The sequence below is a fragment of the Gossypium raimondii genome, chromosome 7 (assembly GCF_025698545.1).
Source record: "Gossypium raimondii isolate GPD5lz chromosome 7, ASM2569854v1, whole genome shotgun sequence".
Lineage (NCBI taxonomy): Eukaryota > Viridiplantae > Streptophyta > Magnoliopsida > Malvales > Malvaceae > Gossypium > Gossypium raimondii.
The window spans coordinates 39,379,678-39,403,284 of NC_068571.1; the positions used below are offsets into that span (position 1 = coordinate 39,379,678).

General features: G+C 37.8%; 1 non-coding gene across 1 annotated transcript; it reads right to left on the reverse strand.

Annotated features, from left to right (window-relative positions):
* Positions 1-463: 463 nt before the first annotated feature.
* On the reverse strand, positions 464-536 carry TRNAV-UAC (transfer RNA valine (anticodon UAC)). The gene has a single exon. It is a non-coding gene; the product is annotated as a tRNA-Val (tRNA).
* Between the last annotated feature and the right edge of the window lie 23,071 nt (positions 537-23,607).

The following is a 23,607-nucleotide window of genomic DNA, read 5'->3' on the forward strand; positions in this document are numbered from 1 at the left end:
CTCGTTGTTTAGGGAGAGCGGCTTTATTGTTGGATTTGTATTATGAAATTATGAATTTACCTATTATGTTAAGATCCATTTTTGAGGCTAATGTTAATCTTTCATGGAATATGGGTGAAAAGCATAGGACAGAGTGTCCAGGTAAGTTGATTGGCTTGGGTTTAGAAATATTCTCCCTTATTTGATGCGTTGTGGTGTTTTCGACTTTAATTTAATTTGAGTTTTTCTTATAAAAAATCAACTATGGTACCAATAACGTATAGAGAGAACTAGAGGCTAATTCCCTCTTTTAATGTCAGCTCTCTTTTATGTGCATAACGGCAACGTTACATGTGGAAATGCTGATGTTGCTTGTGTACTAACACAGCAATATGCCAGGTGTAAAGGGTGAAGCTGACATTCAGGTAGTGATCCGTGGCTTCACCATGTCTTCTTTAAAAAAATGCATGTATTTGAATACAGATGTTACTGCCCAGGATCGAACTGGGGACCTTCAGTGTGTAAGACTGACGTGATAACCACTACACCACAGCAACATTCGATGTCTGACACACATGTTCCTGTAATACAAATAAAATACAAACCACACTTTTACTTTCAATGTCATATATTTCGTTAGTTATCTTTTCTTCATTTGTTAAAAATTGAAAAATAAAAATTCAAAATTCAAGAAAACATATAAAAATCAATTAAACATTACCATTATCATTCTTAAATCGTAATTGAATATTAACATTATCTTTATATTATAATAATCAAAATTTATATATATTTTTAATTTTTAAAATTATATATCTTTTACATTTTAGTTGATATTAATACATCTTTGAAATTTATTTTTGTAGACACCTTTTTTTTTTGATAAAACGGGGTCGACTTAGATTTCGAAAACGAAAACAAAAATGGGAGTCGTCATCAATCCTTTTTGATGAGGTGTGATCGGGTCACCTCGAAAAGTGGTTAATTTTAATAAGCGATTTGATTTTATCAAAACAACGATTTTGGTCTATGAAATTTAGAAAACGGGTTCGGGAGTCAGTTACGTACGAGGAATGATTAGCACCCTCGTAACACCCAAAATTGGTACCTAGTTGACTACTTAATGTCTTTGTGTCGAAAATTAAAAACTCGAAAAGAATTTAAAAATACGATCCCTCTTTATATTGCGTTATTTCAAAATTACTCGAATAAATCGAAATGGAAAATGCCTCCTTATCTCGAAGTAACAAGATATCACATCTAGTAAGTTAGGACCCGACATCTCGTATTTTGAGAGTAAGTTTGCCTTTTATTTTATTTTATTTAACCTCATTTGTTTTAATTTTAAAAGGATATTCGGTTATTTAGGGTCAACACGAGAAAAATCAGAGCCCAGCAAGTTAGGGCACGATTTTCTCGAATTTTCTAAATACGGAATATTGCCTTTATTTTCGAAATTTTATGTGTTTGGAAATTTAAAAGGATATTTTGCTATTTAGGTTTAACGAAAAAATTGAGATCCAGTAAGTTAGGGTACAATTTCTCGAATTTCCAAAATGCGAAACATTGCCTTATCTTGAAATTTGTTACGAGTTTGAGTAAAAGAATAGTGAAATGAAAAAACGTTTAATTCATTATGCTTTTAATAGAATCATTTGACACAAAAGGAATCATACGTGGCCATACAACATGCATTTAAATAATCATGGCATAATATGCATAAAAATACAAATATTTGATATTTAGAAGTTCTAACGCCAATCATGCATGAATAATAGTTATGCAAACAACAATATAATGATAACAATAATATAATAACAATAAACGTAATACAAAATGGGTCTAAAATTTGAAACTATTTGAAAATAATGAATAAATAAGTGAGAGGATAAAATTGCAATGATAATGGCGAAGATAGAATAAACAAACCAAATTCTAAAAAATATTGAATAAATAAACCAAAATAAAATTATTGTAAATTTGACTAAAAATAAAAATAAGTAAATAAATAACCTTAAAGGAAATATTAAATAAAACTGATTTTTTTAAAAGGAATATAAAATAAAAAAATAAAAGGAAAATTCAAGGTTTAATAGGCCGAGGATCAAATCGCAATCAAGCTAAAATTTTGGGGTCAAAATCGCAAAGTAAAAAAAATAAAAAAGGTTGCAAGGGACTGAACTGAAATGCGCTTGAAACGTGAAGGACTTATAGGGAAATATTCCCCGGCCCTAAAACGCGGCGTTTAACCGGGGAAGCTGCGCATGGTCCAAGGACCGAATTGAAACAGAGGCAAAGAAGCTGCACATGGTCCAAGGACCGAATTGAAACAGAGGCAAAATTTGCGGCCCAATTCCAAAATAACTAAAGGGATCAGATTGCGCTATGTTGCAAAGTCGGAGGGACCACATGCGCAATTATACCCTCATATCAGAAAACGCGCGGATCCCATGAATGCGGGTCGGGTCTTTGGGTCTTAGGCCAAACGGCGCCGTTGTTGGCCACTGATGCTAAGGTCCAAAACGACGCCGTTTTATAACTTATATAAATAGCAAAAAAAAAATAAAAGAAATCACTCCCCTTCAATTTTTAGAAAAAAACACAGAGCCAAAGGTCTCTCTCTCTCGGTCTTCACCTCCGGTCACAGGGCCATCCTCAACGTCGCCGTGTCTCCGCCGTAGGCAGTGGTCAGAGCGACGCAAAGATTGGATTTTTACCCGGTTCAAATACCGTTTGAAGGCCAAACCTTCCGGGCTCGAAAGCCGAAAGAAGAGAACCCCCAACACCCCTTTTACCGGTCCAATTTTAGTGACCAAACAAGGTCTCCGGCGATGAGGTTTGCAGCGATTCCAGGTATTTCCTTTTCTTTTCTTCTTATTCTATTTTATTTGTTAAAACCGAAATGTAAAAGAAATGAATAAACAAATAAAAAATAAAAGGAAAACAGAAAAACAAAATGAAAGCAATCAGATTTCAACCTTTTTAAAATCTTTCTTCTGTTTTTGATTTACTGATGCGTGTAAAAAAGAAGAAAAAATTACAAGTCTCTCATTTTGGCTTTATAGCCGATTTAAACAACTCTTTGATATCTATTTTTTGTTGTTTTGCGATTTGGTTACTTCCTTCTGTTGCTGTTATATGTTTTGCAGATGTCAGGGGTCGGTGATAGACAAACGCTGGTGACAGTGGGCATGCGAGCGACGGGTGGTCAGAGGCGTGCATGCGTGAGGGGAGGTGAAGCGGCGGCAGCTGCAAAGCATGAGACTAGGGTTTTCTGAAAATTTTGAGTTTGTTGGGCTAGGGTTTCTATCATTGGGTCATTTGGGTTTGATTGGGCTTAATTAGGGTAGTGGATTTTTTTTTGTAGAAATGGACTGTGGACGTTCTATTATTTTGGGTTGTTTTGGGTTTTATTGGGCTCCGAGCAAAATAGGCTATTACAGCTGCCCCTCTTTGCTCATTGTCGTGTAATGAGAATTGAGGAAAGACTTTAAAAGAGCCAATTTTGCCCGGGTTTTGTCTAGTCTTGACTTCTTTGGGTGATTCTCTTCTTTAAGTAGCCTCTTTCCAGTCCACTGTGCCTTGTTGCTTCGATCCACTCTACTGTAACTTCAGATATAACTTGTAGCTTCAATTCACTCTGCTGTAACTCCATGGGGATGAGATTGGTATCTTCAACCTGCTTTACTGCATAAAGTCTGATGTGATCTGCTGTACTGCAACTTCAGAGAAATAAGATCCATCATTTTAATCCGCTTCACTGCAACTTCAGGAAGATATGATTTGTTTCTTCAATCGCTCCATTTGTAACCCGTGGAGATAAGATCGGATGCGATCCGCTTCTCGCAACTTCAGAGAGATAAGATCTGTGGTTTTAATCCACTCCACTGCAACTTCAGGGAGATAGGATTGGTTTCTTTTTTATCCACTTCACTGCCAATACAGGAAGACGAAATCTACTATCTTCAGTCTACTTTGCTGCCAATACAAGAAGACAAGACTTGCTATCTTCGATCTACTCCACTGCTGCTTAGGGAGATAAGATCTGCTATCTTCGATCTACTTTGCTGCCAATACAGGAAGACAAGATCTGCAATCTTCAGTCCACTTTGCTTCCAATACAGGAAGACAAGACTTGTTATCTTCAGTCTACTTCGCTGCCAATATAGGAAGACAAGACTTGATATATTCAGTCTACTTTAAGGCCCATACAGGAAGACAAGACTTGCTATCTTCGATCTACTCCATTGCTGCTCAAGGAGACAAGATCTGCTATCTTCGATCTACTTCGCTGCCAATACAGGAAGACAAGATCTGCAATCTTCAGTCTATTTCGCTCCCAATACAGGAAGACAAGACTTGACATGATGACTTCAATCCATCCCACTGCAACTTCAGGGGTGTGGGTAACTTTATTGATCTTTTCTCTGGAGAAGATGACCTGCAAAATCTATTTCATGGACCTATTTATGCCTAGCATTTAGGATGTCATGATTAGAATGAATCAAATGCTCCTAACTAGATGAATATGTATGATTTTCGCGTTGAATGATATTTGCATGAATGAAAAATGTCATCTTTTGAGATTGATCCTCTTTTAATGCTTAAGTCGTCATTACTCGTTATTCATTTAGGTTCTATCACTAATGCCTTCTTGTACAGCTGGTATCTTTGATAAAACAAAACCAAAGAAATAGTCGCAATTTAGACTATTCTTTTTCCAATGCTTCCAAACCTTAGATTCGATTAGTTCTAAATAACAGTCATGTTTCAAGTTCTTGTACTATTTAGAAGTTCTCAGAGTAGTATGCAGAACTCCTTCTGCTTGAATATTGTCAGTCCATTAATCGTTATTTTAATGAAACGCTTGAAAAAGATTATCAAAATGGACAAGATGAAATTTTGTTGAGAGCAAAGCTCGAAATGAATAACAAATTTTGCTAGAATACAAAATGAGAATAAATTAATCAAGATGGCGTATTTTGTTAAAAATACAAAAAATAAATAAAATGAAAATAGGTACCCCAGATATCGCAGCATGAGCTTCTCTGCCCGAACTTTTTTAGGACCCTTTCGAACTTGACATGTGTTTAGAAGTCCTAGGAGACTTTGTTGATGCCCCAAGATGTAACATCCCTTATTCTTGTTAATTTGGAGAAGGCAAGATTACCACATGCCCCACCTTTGATCAAAAAATTTGAATTGCCCATTCCTGGGTTTTCAACTCAAAACCCTTTTGGTCTCAAAGCGCCCTTTGCGGGTTTTCACCTTGGCCTCTCCCTTTTTTTTAGGCGAAGCACTTCTTCACTGAATCCGAATTCACAAGATTAAGTAGGCATTTTCCATCCATCTCAGTCAAAATTAACGCTCCTCTAGAAAAGTCATTCTTTACTACATAAGGTCCTTCCCAGTTTGGCATCCACTTTCCCCTAAAGTCTTTTTGTATAGGAAGGATCTTCTTTGGTACCAAATCCCCTTCGTGGAATTCCCTAGGACAAACTTTCTTATTGTAAGCTCGTATCATTTGCTTCTGGTACATTTGACCATGACGGATAGCTCTCAGCCTCTTTTCTTCAATCAAGTTCAGCTGATCATATCGGGATTGGATCCATTCTGCTTCATCTAAGTTTAGTTCTGACAAAACTCGAAGAGAGGGAGTTTCAAACTCGATTGGCAGCACTGCCTCCATTCCATAAACCAAAGAGAACGGCGTTGCCCCGGTAGAAGTCCTGACAAACGTTCGATAAGCATAGAGGGCAAATGGTAACTTTTCATGCCAATCTCTATAGGTCTCAGTCATTTTCCCCACAGTTTTCTTGATGTTTTTATTGGCTGCCTCCACCGCGCCATTCATTTTTGGGCGATATGGCGATGAGTTATGGTGCTTGATCTTGAATTGACCACAGACCTCCGCTATCGTGCTGTTATTCAAGTTCAATGCATTGTCAGATATAATCCTTTCGAGCATCCCGTACCGACTAATAATGTCCTTTTTTAGGAATTTACTGACTGCCGATTTCGTGACATTGGCGTAAGACGTAGCTTCTACCCACTTAGTAAAGTAGTCAATCACTACAAAGATGAAACGATATCCGTTTGAAGCCTTTGGTGATATCAGTCCAATGACGTCCATGCCCCACATGGAAAAAGGCCATGGAGAAGTCATGACGTGAAGAGGTGAGGGAGGCACATGAATTTTGTCTCCGTAAATTTGGCACTTATGGCACTTCTTAGCATATTGATGTAGTCTCCTTCCATAGTGGACCAATAATATCCGAACCTCATGATTTGTCTGGCCATTGTAAAACCATTAGCGTGTGTTCCACAGACACCATCGTGGATCTCTTCTAAGATTTGCTTAGCCTTACTAGCATCCACGCATCTTAGCAGCACATGATCCTTTCCTTTCTTGTATAGGATCACTCCATCCAAGACGTAGTCACTAGCCAGCCTCCTTAACGTTCTCCTGTCATTCTCAGTTGCCTGGTCTGGGCATTCGCAATTTTTCACGTATCGCAATATGTTTTTATACCAAGGGTGGTCGTCTTTTTCTTCTTCTCCGTCAATGTTACAACAGTGGGCTGGAACCTCATAAATGCTCATTTGGATAGGCTTCACATCCTCTTGTTTTATAACAAAAAGTGATGTCATCAAACTCCTTAATTAATTCCAAGACTAGCTTTCGATAACTAATCAACTTGGGGTCTCTTGTTTCCCATTCGCCTTTGAGATGATAAATTACTAATGCAGAATCCCCATCTACTTCAAGTACCTTAATTTTACGTTCAATAGCTGTACGGATTCCTATGATACATGCTTCATATTCCGCCATGTTATTTGTGCAATCAAAATCTAGTTTACTAGTGAACGGATAATGATCACCGTCTGGAGATACCAAGACTGCCCCAATTCCGTTGCCTACAGCATTTGAGGCTCCATCAAAGTTTAATTTCCAAAGATTGTCTTCTTGTGTGTTTGCTTCAGCGGTTGCCATATACATCAGATCCTCATTTGGGAAATTGAAGTTCAGAGGCTCATAATCTTCCAGGGCTCTACTAGTTAGAAAATCTGCTATCGCGCTCCCTTTTACAGCCTTTTGATTCACATAGGCTATGTCGAATTCAGATAGTAGAATTTGCCATCGGGCCATCCTTCCGTTTAGAGCAGTTGACTCCATCATGTATTTCAGAGGGTCTAACTTTGAGATTAACCAAGTCGTATGGTATAACATGTATTGCCTCAATCTCCGAGTAGTCCAGACCAAGGCGCAGCATAATTTTTCAATTGGCGAGTATCTCGTTTTGCATTCAGTGAACTTCTTGCTGAGATAGTAAATTGCTCTTTCTTTTCGTCTTGACTCATCATGCTGACCAAGCACGCATCCTATAGAATTTTCGAATACTGTTAAGTATAGTATTAGTGGCTTGTTTGGGCAAGGTGGCATAAGTACTGGGGCATTGGATAAGTAATGTTTGACTTTTTCGAAAGTTTTCTGACACTCCTCATCCAATTCACCTGGGTTGTGTTTCTTAAGGAGACGAAAAATGGGGTCACATTTCTCATTTAACTGTGAAATAAACCGAGCGATGTAATTTAGTCTTCCAAAAAAACCTCGAACTTCTTTCTGAGTACTCGGTGGAGGCAATTCTTGTATGGCTTTGAATTTGTCTGGGTCAATCTCAATTCCTCTTTCGCTGACTAAAAATCCTAGCAACTTTCCCGATCTAGCCCCGAAAGTGCATTTGGCTGGGTTAAGTTTTAGCTGGAATTTTTTTAACCTTAGGAATAATTTTCTCAGGACCTGTACATGTTCCCCCTCGGTTTTAGACTTTGCAATCATGTCATCAACATAGACTTCTATCTCTTTATGCATCATATTATGAAACAAGGTTACCATGGCTCTCTGATATGTCGCTCCTACATTTTTTAGTCCAAATGGCATCACTTTATAGCAAAACGTCCCCCACATCGTTACGAAGGTGGTCTTCTCCATGTCTTTAGAATGTATCCTAATTTGGTTGTACCAAGAGACACCATCCATGAAGGAGAATAGTGAGTATCCGACCATGTTGTCCACTAAGGTATTGATATGGGGCAATGGAAAATTGTCCTTGGGGCTAGTTTTGTTCAAATATCTGTAGTCCACACACATCCGTACTTTCCCATAATTCTAAGGAACGGGGACTATATTGGCTACCATTCTGAATATTTGACCACCTATAAGAACCCAGCATTAAACTGCTTCTTAACTTCTTCTTTTATTTTTAGCAAGACATCAGGCATCATCCTTCGGAGCTTTTGTTGAACTGGTTTACATTCTTTCTTTATGGGCAATCGATGTACCACAATGTCGGTATTTAGGGCAGGCATGTCCTGATAGGACCATGCGAAGACATCTTTAAACTCTTAAAGCAGCTCAACGAGGTCTCGCATTGTTTCCTCAGTAATGCGAGCGCCAATTTTTACCTCTCTTCTCTCTCCTAAACTCACGACTTCTACTGATTCCTTATGAGGTAGAATTTGTTTTTCCTCTTCCTCCACCATTCTTAACAAATCAGGAGATAAAACGCTGTCTTGGTCATCTTCGAAATCCTGAGGATCATCCATAATCATGTTTTGTTCAAATAGAGACTCTGAGTTAGTAACAGCGTTGCTGACATCATTGATATCTGAAGACCTGTTATTGGAATGAAGGGAGGTCCAAAGAAAGAAGAATCTAAGGATAATTGTATGCACAGTATGGTTATAAATGAAATGAAAAGAATAAAAGAATATTTGCTCAAAGCGAGACTGAATGATACGTTTTCATTGAAATAATATTTTGGACATGTGCCTTTTACAAAAGAATCTTATTACCCCAGGCTTAGGGCAACAAGTGTTCTGAATATTACTCTGAATTAGTTCTAAATGTTATAAGGATCTCTTCTGCAGTCCAGTTGTTTAGAACACTTCCAGGTTCGTAAGGGCGAATGCCTGATATACTTCCTTCTTCGAGTTCTTCTTTGAATATGGTATTGATGTTCAGGTTTCCTAACATTTCTTCTGTAGTATCCCTTATTGGTGTCTTTTATTCAAGATAAATAGTTCCCCCTGATACGAAGGTCCTGGATATGTGGGGTACGGTCATAGGTTTTTAATCAATTTCTCTTCCGTTCAAATGCGCATTCCTCCTCTCTTGCCTCTTTTCTAGCTCTTTCTTTATTTACTTCACGTCTGGCTTAAATCCTAAGCCAAAACGGTCTCATTTATCTTTCAGAATTGGTACATCCGTCCTTCCTTGAAGGCATGTTTCGAGTCCTCTTCCTGGCAAGACTCCCTTCCCTATTGGCATCTGCAGTCCCATCCTCGTGGTTTTGGATATGATGGGCCTTGGAATCTTATCCCCTTCAACAATAAAGGTTACGTTTATGAATTCCAAAGATCGAAAGGAACATTCAATCGCCTCGTCATCTGTCCCTAAATATGGCGCGTCACTAGTTACCAATGAAATGATGTTTTCTTCCACGCTTATCGTAACCAGCCGACCCTCTGTAACCAATTTCAATTTTTGGTGCAATGACGAAGGCACTGCCCCTGCTGAGTGAATCCAGGGTCTTTCCAACAAGCAATTATACGAAGGTTTGATATCCATTACCAAGAAATTTACCTCGTACGTATTCGGGCCAATCAAAAGGGGTATTTCTATTCTTCCCATTACCCTCCTTTCAGTGCCGTCAAATGCTCTCACTATATTCTGGCATGATTTCATGTGAGAGCTATCCACCGGTAACCTATTTAAGGTGGATAAGGGTAAAACATTCAAGGCCGATCCATTATCGATTAATACCCCTAGCAACGTGTATCCCTTGCAGCGAGTGGTGATACGTAGGGCTTTAGTGGCTCCCCTTCCTCCTGGCATTATTTCGTCATCATTAAAGAAGATGAAGTTATCAGCACTTATATTGTTAACCAGATGATCCAACTTGTTCACTGAGATAGCGTTTGCGACATAAGTCTCATTTAGCACTTTTGTCAACGCATTACGATGTGTCTCTGAACTTAGAAGTAACTCAGGTACTGAGATACGAGCCGGTTGCTTGTGCAGTTGTTCCACCACACTATACTCGCTATGCTTCAAGAATTTTATGAATTCTCTAGCCTCACTTTCAGTCACTGGTCTATTATGCGATTCAGTTCTGGCTGTCTTTGTTTTTTCTTACTCAACCGCCAAGGCCTTTCCCTTTATGGGTTCTATGCTTGTGTTTGCTAGATCGTAGCATTTTCCACTACGTGTATAGAAGCCTACATCCTTACCCTTTTTTGAAGCGTTTATCAGGTTCTCCTCTCCTGGGATCGTCACGTTGCAGTCATAATTCCAAAGAACATTTTTGCTATCTTTGTAAGGAAAGGCTACGGGTTTTTGGATTATAACCCTTGGCGCCATTTGTATTCCAGATCCTGTGCTCATTGGCCTTGAAATAATCACCACTGGGTGACTTTGGGCTTTTCCCGTAGGCTCTTCCTCCGAGACATAAACCTCTTCTTCTTATAGTCATTGATCTTTTCATAAAATTCTAACTCTTTGTTGTTCATCATATTTTGTACCATGATTCTGAACTCGACACATTTTTGGATGTCATGGCCCTTTTCGGCATGAAACTTGCAGTACATCCTCGTTCCTTCGGGCCTTTCTATTGAATCTTGCTTGATGAGACCTCTCTCTATCATTTGTCTCCAAACCTAACTCAGTGGGGTTTTTATCTCTGTAACGTCAACTTTGATTCTCTTTCCTCCACCATTGATTATTGCGTTTACCCCTTTATCAGAATGATTGGGTAACGGATTCCCTGCTACATTTGGTCCAGATGGGTTGTCAAACTTTACAATCCCCATCTTAATGAATCTTTCCACCGCCTTTTTAAAACTAGTGCAATTCTCAATTGAGTGCCCTGTTATCCCTGCATGGTATTCACATTGGGCATTCACGTCATACCATTTATGGTATGGAGGTTGCATGGGTTCTAGATAAAACGGAGATACTATGTGTGCATCAAATAGCTTCTGATACAGTTCCTTGTATGTTATTTGAATAGACGTGAATTGAAGTCTCTTTGTGTTAGGCCTTGTGTTGGGCTTTTGCCTTGAAGGGCCCTGGTGACTAGAGGTTACTGCTCTTTCTTGTCCCACCGTGATTGGCTTAGAATAGCCCTTGTTAAACATACTTGTGTTGTTTATCTCGTGCTCTTTCTTGCTTGGGGCTGACCTCTTGGCGCTTTCTCCTGCGTCTATTTTACTGCTTCTTATTGCATTTTCAATCATTTCACCGAACATTACCATATCCGAGAAGCTCTTGGTATCACTTCCCAACATGTGGTTGATGAATGGGGCTTTCAAAGTATTGATAAAAAACATGGTGACCTCTTTTTCCAAAAGGGGGTCGCTGGACTTGCGTTGCCACTTCTCACCATCTCTGGGCGTATTGTCTGAAGCTTTCACTAGGCTTTTTTCCATATTCTGTAATGTAATTCGATCGGGTGTTATGTCTGTCACGTGACTATATTTCTTCATAAAAGCTTGTGCCAAGTCTCTCCATGAACTAACTTTAGCACGACTCAGCTGGTTGTACCACTTGGCTGCAGACCTGATCAAACTGTCCTAGAAGTAATGGATTAACAGTTGATCATTGTTGACGTATCCTGTCATTCTTCGACAGAACATAGTTATATGAGCTTCAGGACAACTAGTCTCATTATACTTTTCAAACTCTGGCATCTTGAACTTAGGCGGGAGCACTAAATCAGGAACCAAACTCAAATCCATGGCGTTAACTCCACATTGGTAATCGGTGTTCTCCATGGCTCTAAATTTCTCCTCTAGCCATCTACACCGGTCCTCAAGTTGTTTTGGTAGGTATATTCTTGCTTTTTCTATTTCTGCCATGTCATCGAGATTAGGAACCACATGGTTGGTAGGGTTGTCCCTGGGATTAGAACCTAAGCCTGTTTGGAAGTGCATTGGTGACGAGGCGCCAGCCTGATATTGAGGTCTAATAGTGACATGTGCTCTTTGAGGGCACATGTCTAGTTGTACCTGGGTGCTTGTCGGAGTGAAACTTGGAGGATAAACAGGGTCCTCATAATCAACCCTAGAATCAACTACAGGGCCTTTTCCTTTATCATTCCCTTCAGCCAATAACTATTTTAATTGGTTCATCATAGTGTTCTGGGATTCCAGCATGTCTTGCTGGATCTTATCCAGTCGTTTCTGCATCTGATCTTGCATCTCCCTTTGTAATTGTTCCAATCTTTCTAACCTCTGATCCATTGCTTTTGTTTGGCGACGAGTACCGTAATGATATTTGGTTGGTGGATTTTTGTTGGTTTCCAGGGTAACTGTGATAATTTTTGATTAATTAAGGACCTTTTATGAAACTTAATGCATGTAATGTAATGTAATGTAGATGCATGAATGCAAAAAGAGGAATTGATTTTAATTCAATTTCATTAGAAGAACTCGATTTAGAAAACAAAATTCTTTACATAAAATGGACTACATATACGGCTTCGCCTTTATACTTAAAGCCTTAATACTCCTAAGAAGCCAAGCTAGCTCTCGACCTTGGCTTGATTCTGACTCATATTTTAAACTCAATCCATCGGCCTGAACTGCTAAGGTTTGCAGATGATCAGCTACCTCCCGCACCTAAGTTACAGCTTCACCCATAATATAATCCCTATCTCTAATCTGACTTTGGGAATGGTGGAGCTGCTCCTGGCACTGTTCGTTACGCCTCTCGAGAAGTTCCACTCGTAACTCAGAATTTTGCAATGCGTCATTGAGCTCTTCTATCATTCCCTTTAATTCTTCTATCTTACTTAAACTTGCTCTCAACTCGATCATAGAGTTGCAACTACGGTATATGTGAAGCGACTTTTCTAACTCTGCTACCCGGGCCTTTAATCTTGCTTCTTCGTTCCGGTATTCTAACAAGCTTTTCTCCAAAGTGCTCTCTTGAGCTCGGGCGTCTTGAAATTTTTTTTCCCACTGATCAGCCTTGGTCCTTTCTTCCTTGATCTCCTGCCGCCATTACTCTGATGTTTTACCCAGACCAGCAATTCTTATCGACAACCGTAACTTTTTATAATCCGTTTTTAGGCTATCTAAATCCTCTTCAACCTTGTTCTTCCCTTTCCTTAATTTTTCGGCTTCCATCCTGTGGATATCGACATCTAGTCCCAAACGCATCTTTTCTTCTTCTAGCTGCTCAATTTTCTTTCCCAGCTCCGAACTTCTTTTTTCAAAGTCCTGCTTGATGATCTCTAATTCTGATGGAACTACTTGTAGATGCTCTGCCATTGGTCGAGCATCTTCTTGACTCGATGCGGGGATGTTATCGTTGATCCTTCTTTCCCACCACAAACTATACTCGGGAGTTGTCATCGAATTTATAGCAAGTATCTTCATTCTGCGAGTTTGGTTCCAAGCGTTCGATATTTCATGAACTTTCTTCTTGTAATTATCTTCATTGAATGAAAATTCACATTCAGCCAACCCTTGTGTTACCGGTATGAAATGTCTAGATCTGTACAGCCTCAAGACTAGCAAAGGGGCGTATCCAACGGCTCTCTAAATTCCAAGCAAAGAAACCCAGTCGAACTCTCCACACCGATACAAAATCTCATTAGGAATCATCCATGGGGCTCTCCATTCGACATCCTCCTCTTGAAAATTTTGAAGAATCACCATCCATTTCTCTTCCGTGATATCGTCTCGTCTTGGTGTAGCCACTAGTTCCTTTAATGGGGAGTAGTTTTCTGAAAATACCCTATAAGAGACATTTTCTACTTTCTAAAAATGACTATGGAACCACACCAATAACAGCTGCGCGCATCTGATGAACCTTCCTTCACCCGCTCTTTGACACGTATTTAGAGATCTGAATGTTTTGGCCAAAATTGTTGGGACCGGTGTGACCCTCTTGTCAAGCCTGTCAAACAAATCTGAAACTACTTCATCCACATGCCCTAATGCCTTGGGGAAGATGACCAAACCATAAATGCTCAAGGAAAAAATAGCAACCCTTTTTCTCACATCCGGATGTACCAAGATTAGATCTCGCAGATTTTTCTAAGGTATGCACTTACTGTCTCTCTTTTGCTTAATCCGGGCCTCGACCCATTGCTCGCTCATTCCTGTAATACTCATTAATTTCTTCAAAAACGTCGAGACATAGGATGCTCTCGAATAGAACCTATCAACTTGGATCTTTGGACACCGTAGCAAGGTCATATATTCTTCTACCTTAGGTACCAAATCTACTTTCCCAAACGTGAAACAACTATAGGCTGGATTCCAGTACTGAGTGAGAGCTCGAAAAAAGTGCTTGTCTACCTTTATGTCGAGTAGATAAGGCAGATCGCCATAGTTACTGTAGAAGAGCTGTCTGACCTCATAGCCCCACTGATCCCAAATCTCTTTCAATTCTTGTAGGTTATTTTGAGTTACGCTGATTCGAGTGAAGTCCCATAGCTCTGACACGTATCCTTTCACGAGGCTATCACCCTTTTCTTGCTGAACTTTTTCAGACCAAACTCGGACTGCCGCATTATCTTCCACTTTACCAATAAACTCCCTTTCCATGCTGAGCTTTCTATTTAGATACCGAACGTGAACCAACACCTCTTTTGAAATGAAAATGTTATGTAATCAAAATCAAAGCAAAATAGAATAAGTTGGTACCGTGCACCAAACTAGAACCTAAAGCATAAAAAGTAAGCAAAGTGCCTATTTGGGTGACCACTAGGGGTTAGGCGCGGCTCCATCTAGGGCAAGCTCCTAGGGTTCATTATATGTGGTTTAGTTCTAAAGCAAAGGTACCCGAACCAGCAGATTCCTCGATCCTCACCCATTATAGGCTCATACGGACCGAGTTCGGTTCAGGGGAATACATTTCTCTATGGCTGGACGGAGATGAAAATCTCACGAAGACATAGGTACGGATGTATCCCAAAAGCGATCCACTATCTTGCACGGAGATGAAAACCTCACGAAGGACTAATTTCTCACTCCCACTTAAAAGGGTATGACCCACTGTCATGCAATGCCATATGCAGAAAGATACCAAAACTTAAACTAACACATCAATTATAACCACAACGATAATGACCAAAATAAAGACGAATGAAATGTAATGAAAGGATCGTAAATTTAAACCAATTTTTTTATCTTCAACAAAAGACAAAAAGTAATCAACACATGGCTTGACTCTCTTTTTACGTCCTCAGCGGAGTCGCCAAACTGTTGACACCTTTTTTTTTTTATAAAACGGGGTCGACTTGGATTTCAAAAACGAAAACAAAAATGAGAGTCGCCACCAATCCTTTTTGATGAGGTGTGATCGGGTCACCTCGAAAAATGGTTGTTTTTAATAAGCGATTTGATTTTATCAAAACAATGATTTTGGTCTACGAAATTTAGAAAACGGGTTTGGGAGTCAGTTACGTACGAGGAAGGATTAGCACCCTCGTAACGCCCAAAAGTGGTACCTAGTTGATTACTTAATGTCTTTGTGTCGAAAATTAAAAAATCAAAAAGAATTTAAAAATATGATCCCTCTTTATATTGCGTTATTTCAAAATTACTCGAATAAATCGAAATGGAAAATGCCTCCTTATCTTGAAGTAACAAGATGTCACATCCAGTAAGTTAGGACCCGACATCTCATATTTTGAGAGTAAGTTTGCCTTTTATTTTATTTTATTTAACCTCATTTGTTTTAATTTTAAAAGGATATTCGGTTATTTAGGATCAACACGAGAAAAATCAGAGCCCAGTAAGTTAGGGCACGCTTTTCTCGAATTTTGTAAATACGAAAGATTGCCTTTATTTTCGAAATTTTATGTGTTTGGAAATTTAAAAGGATATTTTACTATTTAGGTTTAACGAAAAAATTGAGATCCAGTAAGTTAGGGTACAATTTCTCGAATTTCCAAAATGCGAAATATTGCCTTATCTTGAAATTTGTTACGAGTTTGAGTAAAAGAATAGTGAAATGAAAAAAACGTTTAATTCATTATGCTTTTAATAGAATCATTTGACACACAAAAGGAACCATACGTGGCCATACAACTTGCATTTAAATAACCATAGCATAATATGCATAAAAATACAAATATTTGATATTTAGAAGTTATAACGCCAATCATGCATGAATAATAGTTATGCAAACAAAAATATAATGATAACAATAATATAATAGCAATAAATGTAATACAAAATGGGTCTAAATTTTGAAACTATTTGAAAATAACGAATAAATAAGTGAGAGGATAAAATTGCAATGATAATGGCGAAGATAGAATAAACAAACTAAATTCTAAAAAATAATGAATAAATAAACCAAAATAAAATTATTGCAAATTTGACTAAAAATAAAAATAAGTAAATAAATAACCTTAAAGGAAATATTAAATAAAACTGATTTTTTTTAAAAGGAATATAAAATAAAAAAATAAAAGGAAAATTCAAGGTTTAATAGGTCGAGGATCAAATCGTAATCAAGCTAAAATTTCGGGGTCAAAATTGCAAAGTAAAAAAATAAAAAAGGTTGCAAGGGACTGAACTGAAACGCGCTTGAAACGATAGGGACTTATAGTGAAATATTCCCCGACCCTAAAACGCAGCGTTTAACCGGGGAAGTTACGCATGGTCCAAGGACCGAATTAAAACAGAGGCAAAATTTTCGGCCCAATTCCAAAATAACTAAAGGGATCAGATTGCGCTATGCTGCAAAGTCGTATGGACCGTATGCGCAATTATACCCTCAGATTAGAAAATGCGCGGATCCCATGAATGCGAGTCGGGTCTTCGGGTCTTAGGCCAAACGACGTTGTTTTTGGCCACTGATGCTAAAGTCCAAAACGGCGCCGTTTTATAGCTTATATAAATAGCAAAAAAAACCAAAAGAAATCACTCTCCTTCAGTTTTTAGAAAAAAACAGAGAGCCAAAGGTCTCTCTCTCTCGGTCTTCACCTCCGGTCATAGGGCCATCCTCAGTGTTGCCGTGTCTCCGCCGTAGGCGGTGGTTGGAGCGACGCAAAGATCGGATTTTTACCCGGTTCAAAGACCGTTTGAAGGCCGAACCTTCCGGGCTCAAAAGCCGAAAGAAGAGAACCCCCAACACCCCTTTTACCGGTCCGATTTCAGCGACCAAACAAGGTCTCCGGTGATGGTGTTTGCGGCGATTCCAGGTATTTCCTTTTCTTTTCTTCTTTATTCTATTTTATTTGTTAAAACCGAAATGTAAAAGAAATGAATAAATAAATAAAAAATAAAAGGAAAACAGAAAAACAAAATGAAAGCAATTAGATTTCAACCTTTTTAAAATCTCTCTTCTGTTTTTGATTTACTGATGCGTGTAAAAAAGAAGAAAAAATTACAAGTCTCTCATTTTGGCTTTATAGCCGATCTAAACAACTCTTTGATGTCTATTTTTTGTTGTTTTGCGATTTGGTTGCTTCCTTCTGTTGCGTGTTATATGTTTTGCAGATGTCAGTGGTCGGTGATAGGAGAACGGTGGTGACTGTGGGCATGCGAGTGACGGCTGGTCAGAGGCGTGCATGCGTGAGGGGAGGTGAAGTGGCGGCAGCTGCAAAGCATGAGACTAGGGTTTTCTGAAAATTTTGAGTTTGTTGGGCTTGGGTTTCTATCCTTGGGCCATTTGGGTTTGATTGGTCTTAATTTGGGTAGTGGGTTTTTTGTAGAAATGGACTGTGGACGTTCTATTATTTTGGCTTGTTTTGGGTTTTATTGGGCTCCGGGCAAAATGGGCTATTACAATTTTAATAAGATTAAATGCAAGATGAATGGTTATATCTGTATTTGAATATTTTATTTTTAGATAAGTATACACGTCTTTGAAAAAAAAATTGTATAATAAATTAAAATTTAAGATTTTCATGTACATAATAATTTTAATTTATATATTTTTTCAAAAATAATTTTTAATTATTTTGATTCATATTGGGTCATTGGTTTCTTTTGGGCTCATATTTTGGCTAAAAATAATTTATAGAGCCAAAATTTTATCAATTACCTCAAATATTCAATATATATGGTTTAATTAGTTTTTTAATCAGTTCAATCGATTTGGTTCCAAGCTGTACACTCAAAATCTAATTTAATATCTCGTGTTTGGATTAGTACACTTGCTGGTTCTTGATCCAATTGGTTGTATCAGTTGTAGAGGTGTCCATGGGTCGGGCCGGGCCGGGCCGGGCCCAACAAAAAATTTCAGCCCGCTTCCTAGGCCCGGGCCCGGCCCGGCCCGAAATATGGGCCTGAGATTTTGCCCAGGCCCGGCCCGGGAAAAAAATATGGAACCCGAGCCCGGCCCGGCCCGGGAAAAAAATATGGAACCCGAGCCCGGCCCGGCCCGGCCCGGCCCGGCTCGTTTTTTAATTAAAATTAAAATTATATTTTTATTAAAATTAAAACTAATTGTTATTAAAATTAATTGTTATCAAAATTAATTATTATTAAAATTGTATCAAATTATATATTTTTGTACCAATCAACATTTTGTAAAATCTAACATTTTGTTAGTAAAATTATTAATTGTATTAATTGTTACTAAAATTATCAAATTATATCAAATTATTAATTATTAATTGTTACTAACATTTTGTTAGTAAAATTATTAATTGTTAATTGTATTAATTATTAGTAAAATTATCAAATTATATCAAATTATTAATTGTTAATTGTATTAATTGTTGTAACAAAATCTAAAATTTTGTAACTTAAAATAAAACTAAAACTAGTATATTTTAAAAATAAAAATATATATTTAATATATTTTCGGTAGGGCAGGGCGGGCCGAACAAAAAATCTTGCTCGAGGTCTGCCCGCTTTCTAAACGGGCCTCGTTTTTTGCCCAAGCCCATATTTCGGGCCTATATTTTTACCCAAACCCTCCCATATTTCGGGCGGGCCGTCGGGCCGGGCCGGGCCGCCCGGCCCATGGACAGGTCTAATCAGTTGGTCCAATCTAATTTCAACAATATTATTTTAAGGAGCTTTTTTCTCTTTATGTTTTATATGAAGTCTATGAAAATAAATTTAAATTAACATATTAGGGGTGAGGGTTCGATTGAATCGAGTCAAATCGAGTGAAAATATATTGAGTTGATGAGTCATATTTTATCATCCTAGCTCAATTTTAAATTTTTTCGAATTGAGTCAAGTAAAATAAAATTCGAGTCGAATCGAATCAAGTGAAATTATTCGAGTTAAATTAAAATCTTGTTACAAGATAACTAATTCCATGTTAGAGCACATAAATTTGAAACCATATATATTCGAAAATTTGTTCAAAGAAAATAATAAAAAATAAGATTTAGTACGATGAACTTGAATCATTAATTAACTTATTTAGGTCTCAAAATTATTATTTTAGAAAATTTTAAAATTTAACTTTCTTTATATATTTTTAGAATTAAAAAAATTAGAATTTTTTATAAATATTTTGAATTTTAAAAATTATTTTAATTTTTTTAAATTTTGGTTGAGACACCAATTTGTTTATTTTCAAAATTGACAGAAACAAAGCAGGTATTTACGCTAATTTATTATTCGAATTGTAAAATTCAACTCCACTCGAATTCAAAACTTGATTGACTGGAATAACACAATTCGATTAACTCGAAATTCAAAATTTTCTTCAAATAAAATTGCTCACCCGTTAACATAAGCTTCAACTTTTCTAGTTGCCCATATATTTTTATAAATATATTATTTAATAAAAATTTTCACAGTGTCATAATTTAGTATATATAGAATGGAAGCAGTTTTATAATTTGTTTTTCAAATCTGTCAGGAAATTTTTCTTATATGTCCTAATGCGAAACTTGCACATATTAACTACAAATTACGATAGATTAAGATGAAAATATCTTTTTTAAATAAAAAAGGTCTTGCCCTCGTTTTCTCTCTTCCTTTGCTACAAGTTAGTCCTGCGTTTGTGCATGGTTTTTCTGCCGATTGTGCAAATACTTTCATGCCTGTCCATTTATTTTGTTTAGTGATTTTGATTTGCTGTGTGGTGCGAGTGAATATGGATCCTGCATTTAAACGTTTATCCATACAAGAGAAGGTGGATGCGGAGTTGGAAATAGGGGCGGATGAGTTTCAAGTGGATGATATTGATTATGATTTGGGTCTTGTGGGGAGCGAGGTATCCACTTCGTGGCTATGGAGTGAACACTGTTGTCGATTTGGAGACCCATTCAAGGAGCCGGCATAAAATAGATCAATGATAAAATGATATCTGGAGGTCCCTGGTCGTTTAACAACTGTATTTTGTTCATTCATAAGCTTGAAAAAGGGGAAGATCCAGAGAAAGTTAAGTTTTTCAGTGTTGATTTTTTGGGTCCAGGTTCACAACCTGCCCACGGGTCTTGCTTCAGAGAGTTTGGCGAAAAGTTTGGGAAATGTTATGGCTGAATTCCTCGAATATGATGCTAATGGTCATCGTAATTTTATGCGAATTTGGGTTCGCCTTGATATTCAAGAACCGTTGATGAGGAAAAATAAAATCAGGAAGCAAGGTGATGAATTTTTTGAGGTTGCGTTTATTTATGAAAGAATCCCTGTGGCTTGTTATTTGTGTGGTCGCGTTGGGCATAGTGAAACAAGTTGTCATCGTCTTTTGGACTATCTGAAGGGGCAAGCGGTGTGAGAGTGGCCGGAGGAAATAAGAGCAGAGGTCCGCCAGCAAAACAGGAATTCTTCAGCTCAATGGCGACGGGACAATTGGTCAAATTCTTTCCATAATTTTGGACCGAATTTCACGTATGGAAGCTGGAATTTTGGGGAAATTGTAAAATAGGTGCATTTCTTTCCCAAAAAATCCGACTATTGATCCCTCTATTAATGGTGCAAAATCTGCTGCTTTTACTGCAAGGAGTGCTTCTGACTTGGTCAATGATGGGCTGGCTGCTGCTCATTTTGGTGGTGATGAAAAGGGCCTTAAAGAATCTGCTGTTTAGACATTGAAGAAACGAAAAAACAGTTGCTGGGGCTGGTCAGAGTATTCGAATGGATGGGTCGGGTGTTTCTGATATTCAGTCAAGTGTCTCTCCCTCTACCAATGTATCATTGACTGGTCTCAATAATAAGGCCCGTTGGCAACCATGAATTGTATTGCTTGGAATTGTCAGGGTTTAGGCAACCCGAGAGCAGTTTTGTCTTTAAAAGAGATTGTCTTTTCTAATAAGCCCGATTTCAATTTTCTTGTCTCAAATGCTAGTGCATTCTAATAAAATTGAAGAGCTTCGTGTGGCTTTGTAGTATGATCATTATTTTAATGTTGATAGAATTGGACATAGCGATTGTCTTGCTTTTTTATGGAATTCTGTTGATAATGTTTCAGCTATTGGTTATTCTTCAAATCACATCGATTTAATTACTGAGAATTCTGACCATATTCATTGGTATCTTACTGGTTTTTATGGTTTTCCTGAAGCATCTAGAGAGCGTGATAGTAGGCAGTTGCTGCGATCTTTGGCTAGTCATCAATATTTTCCTTGGGTCTTCTTGGGAGATTTTAATAATTTTTAGTCTCCTGATGATAAGTATGTCGGTGGGGATTATCCGACGAATTGGTTTGATGGTTTTTGGGAACGCCTTACCGATTGTTAACTGACTGAAATTGCTTTGTCGAGTTTTGGCTTCACTTAGGAACGAGGGCACGGGACGGATGCTTTGGTCATGGAGTGTTTGCTAATGTTGATTAGTTCCTCTATGTTGTTGCGTTGTCCTCGTCATTTTCGCTTCGAAGATTCTTGAATTTCTAAAGATGGTTTTATGGATGTGGTGACTGTAAGTTGGGTAGATCATTTGGCTTTGGACATTGCATCAAAAATAAAATCTTATGGTCTGAATTTAATGGATTGGAGGCGACAAGCCGGTACTAATTTTACTTCGCGCATAAAGTTGGAGGATTGTATTGATCGTCGGCGTGTTAGGTGCCCTCACGCGACAGAGATTGTTCAATGGAGATCAAATTCAATTTCTTTATTGGCACAGAAAGCTGTTTATTGGCGGCAATGTTCTAAGAATTTTTTGTATAAATATGGTGAAGCTAATTCTAGATTCTTTCATGCTCATGCTTCTAAGAGGCGAAGGGCAAATTATATTCATGGGCTTTGAGATGAAAGTGGTCAATTGTCTTTTGATGCTAATGGTATGTCTGGTATTGTTTTAAGGTATTTCCAAGAGCTTTTTTTCTTTTCAAATTCTACTGCTTCTACTTATGATGCTTTTTTCGCTTTTTAGGCTACTATTTTTTATAGTTATAATACTACTCTTACCGCTCTGTTTTGTATAGATGAATTTTGGGATGCGATTATGAGCATGCATCCCGATAAATCCTCAGGTCTAGATGGTATGAACCCAACTTTCTTTAAGAAGTGTTGGGCAATTGTTGCCAGGATGTTTTTAAGCAATGTCGTCATTGGTTAGATTCTTGTACGTTTCTTGCTTCTTTGAATGATACTACTATTGTTATGATTCCTAAGAAGGATCAACCTGATAGCATAAAAGATTTGAGGCCTATTGCGTTATGCAACGTTCTTTGTAAGGTTGTTGCCAAGGTCCTTATGAACCGGTTGAAGCGGATTTTTCCAATTATTATTTTTCCATCGCAATTTGGGTTTGTTCCTGGTAGACTTATAATATTCTTGTTGCTTTTGAGTTAATTCATCATATGGAAATTAAGAGGCATGGACAAGTGGGTGAAATAGCTCTTTAAGATTGACATTCGTAAAGCTTATGACTGAGTTGATTGGAGCTTTCTTAAATTTGTAATGCTTAAAATGGTTTTTCTAGTCAATGGGTTGATTGGGTTACGTTGTGCATTACTTTGGTTAATTGTCCTGTCATGTTTAATGGGACAGAGGTTGGCCCGATATTTCCTGGTAGGGTCTTCTTCAGTGTGACCTGTTGTCTCCTTATTTATTTATTTTATGCACTGAAGGGTAGAGTTTTTTATTTTGTGAAGTTAAGCTGAGAGGAGACTTGCATGGTATTTCGGCTTGTCGTGGGAGTCCTACAGTGTCGCATCTGTTTGCTGAAAACAATTTTCTATTTTTTCGGGCCACTAATTTTGAATGTATAACCGTGATGCATATTTTTGATGTTTATAGGCAAGCTTCAAGGCAAGGTATCAATTTCCAAAAATCTGAAATTATGTTTTGTGTTAATACGAAGCTTTAGGAAGATTATTGGTGCAAAAGTTGTTGGGTGTTTTTACCCCTCTAAATCATGGGTGTTACATGGGCCTTCCTCCTATTATTTATCAAGAAAATGGTGTTTTCATTTTTGAGGGATAGGCTTAGTAAGCGTGCTCATAGCTGGATGAATCGTTTGTTGTCAAAATCGGGAAAAGAAGTTATTATCAAGATAGTTGCCCAATATTTACCTACCTTTTGCTTGAGTGCTTTTCTATTTCTTATTAGCACTTGTTATGCTCTGCAAAAGATGATGAATTCTTATTGGTGGGGCTCGAATGGTAATGCTGATAGCAGAATTCATTGGGTCTCTTAGGATAAGCTTTATGTTTTAAAAATTTTTGGAGGTTTCGAATTTTAT